The sequence below is a fragment of the Dermacentor variabilis genome, chromosome 9 (assembly GCF_050947875.1).
Source record: "Dermacentor variabilis isolate Ectoservices chromosome 9, ASM5094787v1, whole genome shotgun sequence".
In the NCBI taxonomy this organism is placed as follows: domain Eukaryota; kingdom Metazoa; phylum Arthropoda; class Arachnida; order Ixodida; family Ixodidae; genus Dermacentor; species Dermacentor variabilis.
In genome coordinates, this window is record NC_134576.1 from 67194234 (window position 1) to 67200233 (window position 6000).

Below are 6000 nucleotides of genomic sequence, written 5' to 3' on the forward strand. Positions count from 1 at the left end.
GCCCGTGTGGCACCTTGTGTTAAGATCGCCTCCCGTCGCCGGCACACTGCAAAGCGGTAAAGCTTATTTCACGTGCAACCAGTGACATAGACTAACCACCGACGACCAACGACCGCTTCGTCATTGTCACACTGATCTCGAGGCCGTGCGGATGTAGGGAGAGATGGAGTCAGCAGACGCAGGCGAGCAGAGCAAACAGATTTTACTAAGAGCAAACTCAAAATAAAACACGCTCAAAATGTCACTCAAAGCTCAACTGACAAAGACAAAACTCCACACTTGTGTAGCCTAAATATGTCCTTATTCTCTCCTGCTTTGGTCCTTTGCGCGTTCCGCTTACAAAAAAAAACGTTCTTACAAAGTTCAGTCGTGGTGCGCACCTACAAGTCCGATGTCCGTGGGCTCTTGGTCACCGTCAGTGCTCCCGCCGATTCCGCAAGTTTTGCTTCCTTGGTATCGGCCGGCCAGCTCCTCCTTATCGATTGCCGGTGTCCCGAACTATGTTGGTGACTGAACACACAGGCCTGCCTGGCTAGGTTTAACACCGAGCTCCACCGCTACCTCTCCGTGGGCCGACGAGAAGCCCCGGGGACTATCGTCCGTGCCGGTCTGCCGAAAAAGGGGGATCTAATTCCTGGAGCGCCCGGCACTGCCGTGCGAGGCTGCAGCAGGTCCAGGGAGCCTCGCTCGAACGTCGCCGAGTCGACAGCCACACCCTGGGTCGCCAGCGTCACGGGCCTGTCCGAACCTCCACGGGTCCCGTCGCCAGTGCGAAGCCGGCGCTCCAACCATCTTGGCCCAGAGCCATGTCGATAATTCCACCTTTGCGCCGCTTCTCCTCCGATCACACCTCGTGTCACGCGCCTCGAGGACTCGTGCCGTTCGGACCGGTCGGCGCACATCATCCTCTTCTTTTCTTTTTGTGTACCATGCCTCTTACATATGACAGTCATGACGTACTCTATCGGTCGCTATGAACCCGTTTCCACGGAAATTTAAGCGGCGGTTAAACGGAGAAAACTGCGTAGCCCTCTGTACTCTCCAGTCAAAGGTACATTACACGAAAGAAACCCCAGAAAAGGAACCGCAGATCTTCCTCTGGTCACTAGAAAGAATATCTCGTCTGTGCATCTCTGGACAGCTAAACCTTGACATGCGCGTAGCAGGTGTGCCAATACCATGACAGCGCGATGGTGGCGGCGCCCGTAGTGACGGTGCAAACGTGCCGCGAGGGACCGTATAAATTCTATAGCAATCAAACAAGCAAGATACCTATGCGTTTCCGTCGGCGGTGAACTCATTACGACTACAGCAGCATTCTCTCACAGCGAAGACAACGATCGCGTTTTTGCTTCCTTTTTCCCAGTGCATTTTTCCCCTGAACTATTTGCGCTCGCTCAAAACGGGGAATGGCCGAGTGGCCAGATATATTGGTCCAGAAAGGTATGCATCCGCGAGCAGAAAGTAGCGGGTCACGTATGAAAGACGTATATTAGGCACGTGTCACGTTATTCAATGTAAAATTAGGTTTAATACTTCTACGCCGCAAAACATGGTATATTTATTAAACGAAAAGTGTCGGTGATCTGAACTTATTGACCTCTAAGCGAGTGGAGTACATCCTCTCTGCTATGAACAGCCAAGGCACGACTAAAACACATTACGTCGCCAACTAGAAGCACAAATGGACACAACTAATTTTGTAAAGGATACGAAAGGGGCGGGCAAGAAGAGAGAAAAAAAACTAAGAGAACGCTGAGTTTGAGAGGCCGGGCTGCGTCAGCTAATTGGTGGCCAGTGCCTGCCGGGCACGGTCCTGCCACGACATGGCCCGCTCGGTAAGACACTGCAGTGCCTCTCCTTCAGGCAGCCGCACGGGCAGCTTTTGCAGTGACACCAAAAGCGACAGAATGGTCTCGAGCTGAGGTCGCCGTGACCGCAGGCACGCAGGGCACAGGAACTTGCTCTCTTTGGCCGGGACAGCAGAGGCCACGGACGCCCCTGGAGAGGAAGAGCCACCACCACCGGGGCTGCTTCCTCCCGCAGAGTTGGCAGCCTTACCCCACCTCTCTGCTTCGGTGTCGGCACACAACTGACATGGAACCAGTCCTTGCAGCGCTCACATTGAAGCATCCGGCCTCCGAATAAATTGCGGCAGGTGCAGTAGCGCACCTGGCCTGTGTCCTCGAGGCGCTTCCGCAAATTGTGTGAACGTAATTGCTTCATGCACTCTAGTTCCTGTGCACCGGACTCTTTGAAAGCAGCCACAATGCTGGTCGAATCCTTGGCCTCTTCCACTTTGATCTCTGGTGGCTCTTCCTTCTCTGGCAATGGTGGTCCATCACGCATACGTTTCTTTTTGCCTCGTGTAGTGGCCTGATAGATGCGAATGTCTCGGCGAGGTGGCAACACCTCAAGCATGGAGTAGGCAGCGTTCTTCTTGAGGAAAGTGCCTGCCGTGCGCTCCTTCCAGGCCTTGGCTGCGGCCACCTGAGACTCCAGCAGGGGCAGCTGCTCCAGGCGCACAGGTAGTGGCCGGCCTTTCTGCAACAGGTTCTCCAGGCTCTCTAGGTAAGGGTATTTGGACTCTGAGCCCTGAAGGGCTTCAGCACGGGCACCCCACTCGTTCGCCCTGCGGATTGCATCCTTCACGCGGCGAGGCTCGGCAGGTGGACAAGAATAGCGACTCCTTCGTCGGCCAGTGCCTCGCAAGCAGTCAGTGTTTGGCGTGGCTCTGCCTGCAGACAAGTTTCCGTGCACTCCTCCCGCCGTTCGGACCCTGTCAGGAGACCTTGCAGCTCAGCCAAGGCACGTCCAGAGACTGGGTGAGGAGGTATGGCAACCCCAGCTGCGAGCAGGCGGCGCAGCTCATCCAGTGTCGGTAGATCCCTCTCCCCTTGTGGCTGCGCCTCCGACTGCATCTCCGACTGTGGCTATGGCTTTGGCAGCAGGGTGGCCTGAACTTCCTCTAGCCATTGAGCCTGCTGCACTTTCTGCTTCAGTTGGGGCACCTCTGGCAGATCCTTGTCCAAGTTGAGGCCTGCTTCGAGAAGCTTCTCTAGGCGCCACGACTCGTCCATCTCATCCAGGGTAAGCAGGTCACGGGCAATGCTTTGGAAGTCGACAACTCTGTCCACAAGATCCAAAATCATTGCCGACTCCTTGGTCACACAGGGCAACATGCAGAGCTGCTCGTAGAATACCTGCAGTTCGTCGAGGGTGAGCCGAGACGTGCACTTGGCATCTTGCGACTGACGGTTGCGGGTGCGTACCTTCTTGCTCAGCAGCTGCTGGGCAACAGTGGACGTCTTCTCGGACTCCTGCACAGCCTTTGTCAGTGACTGAAGCAGTTCCGTTGGCGGAAAGCGCTTCTCCTCTTGAACCAATTCCTTCAGCTCAGAAAGCTCCAGCTTGTCGTCATCTTCGGTGGCCTCCAGTGCAGCCTTCACTTTGATCGCACAGTTATCGAATGATTCTGCCCGGACCTTCAGGCGCTGGAGCATGACTGGTAACTTATCTAGCGTGTAGCGGTACCTGAGGCAATGGTTGCTAGGCGTGCAACCACAAAGATGGTCCCGATGAGGTACGCAGACCAATCTGGGGCCCTTGAATGAGCATGTGACAGCTGAAAGGAAACGCATCGTCTTGCAGTAGTCACACTGCCACCCATCATCTGGCAGAAGCTCGAATGCCTCGCGCTCCGCATCTCTGATGCCACACTCCAGCAGGCACGGCCGTTACTCTCTCTCTCTGTCTCCACCATTTTCAACATGTCCTGGTATGTGGAGGCCGCTAGACTGATGTCTAGATGCTCCGGATTGGCCGCCATCTTGCACACAAGCTCGGCATGCGAGAAGACGCAGAATTGCCACAGCATGCTTTAGTGCTGCACGCATACTCGCCCTATGAGGAGCCAGTCAGGATGTGCAAAATTGACAGCTTCAGCAAAGTTATAGCCCTGATTGAAGCCAGCATGGCTTCAATCAGGGCTATCTGCGGAATGTGACTATCTGCGGAATGTGGGCTATCTGCGGAATCGGCGGAATGTGATTACAAATTCCCCTGCGTTTTGATCTGTTTGATATATAGGCACTCATATAGCCTGGAGGATATTAGGGTTCATTATTGTAACCAGCTAATGAAGTAGGTCTGGTTGTGCTTGGAAAAGCTCAGGCGCAGCACAGCTGATGGCATCTTCGAAGACCTCCGCCTTACTACCGGGCACTCCATACCAAGTCTTGGGTTACCAGGAACTCCATCAAGGCTCCATCAACTAGCCAGTGAAGGCAGTTGATGGAGTAGCTCTAGTGGTCTTCGTTATGCCAGCCGAAAGTACCAAAGCACATTCCGACATACATCCATGGAATCTTCATGCCAGAGATGTCCGCGTTGATGTGTCGCAGCACAGAACCATCAACAACAGGCAGGTTGTTCAGGTTTAAGCCACAGTTCATGTATTCCTCGTCACCAGGCAGGAGGTCACTGTTCTTTGTGGGAAGGCCAGAGCCCTGTTCCACTGAGTGCAGGTCCGCACCGTATTCCACTGTGACATCTGCATCAACAGCAGCTACAATCCTCCAGAGCTGTTTTTGGAAGTAGTTAGACTTGAACCGGTCCACCATCTCACCGAAGTCCTGGAGGGTGTATTCACGGCTTGCCTGCTAAAAGCCGAACGCTTCCTGGCATTTCCGCACTTGGGCGGCAACGGAGCGTGGGCAACGCCAATCTCCCCGAGGTATCTCGGGCAACGGAGGCAGCAGGCAGAAGGTGTAGTAGCTGTCGTCACATCCGTCGCAAAGCAGTATGCTTCCTCGTCAGTGCCCCGGCCACACGTGCGGCACACTATCTGCTCAATAACCGGCATCCTAGATGTTGGTTTTCGCTCATCTTTCAGTTCACAGCACTCGTCTTTCATGTCATCGGTGCATGTGCTTCCACACCCGTTAGGATAGTAGCGTGGCATCTTCGGTCCTTCTCCGTAAAACTGCAATTTTCTTAGTTCATTGTTACTCGTATAGTCAACATCATCACCTGCGACAATGTGCACACACTATGGCGGTTCCTTGCCATGGCGTTTGGAACGACGGGCCGATCGATCATGGGGAGGTTTGATGGCCTGCCGCGACGGTATGCCGTGGGGCACATAGTCCCGATCTTTCTTGTCACAGTCTTCAGAGTTCTCACTCAAGTTAACGTCACCAAGGTTGCCCCACTCTGGAAGACATCATATGGGTAGAGGACGGGCTCATAATGTTGCCATAGCAGCGAGCCCGAAGTACGCGTGGGTGCAGAGCCCTTGCGTGATGCAACCTTGGTCCAATTTCGTTCTCGGTACACCTGCTCCATACTGCCTTCATCGTGGACAAATCTATAAAGGTTATAGAGGTCAACGGCCTTCTTTTCTAGGTTGGGTATCTTGACTCCTGTAATCTTGACCCCTGCAGATCCCAAAATTTCGCTATTTGGTCTATAAAGTTGAGCTTTATTCTCGTAGTGGCTTCTAGTTCATTTAGACGCTGCACCCTCGGGGTGAACTTGAAGTTCTCCACATCCACTGCAAATGATGGCTGCCAGTTGGGGGGTGGCCTGATTTTGTAAATCCCAGTCTGTTCCGCGATGGGTCGAATTTTCGCTATGTATACCATGGGGTGCTTAAACACTTCGGGCGCCGGCTCAAACGCCGGTGCCTCCAGTGGAGGAACGAATTCACCGTCAGGGTTCGTCATTTTCCGGGCACGTTGTCCTTCGGAGAAAAAGAATGCGCGATTATTTGCTTCCCTACGAGACATGTCCACGTTTACTTGTGTAATGTAAACTTGTGTCCACAATGGTTAATTGCAGTATGTTAATTAGTTATTTCATAGGTATCGTTGCAGATCAAGAACTACCATGCATTGAAGCGCGCGGAGTAAGACTTGTACGGTCGCGCTATTTGCGTAGCTTCCACAACGTGTCCTGAAAGAGCCTCCATAAAAATTGTCAATTGAACTAAAAGTAAAA

General features: G+C 53.4%; 1 pseudogene; it reads right to left on the reverse strand.

The window, feature by feature from the left end:
* Positions 1-557: 557 nt before the first annotated feature.
* LOC142558393 (lysine-specific demethylase 5A-like) lies at positions 558-5726 on the reverse strand (annotated as a pseudogene).
* Positions 5727-6000: the final 274 nt, after the last annotated feature.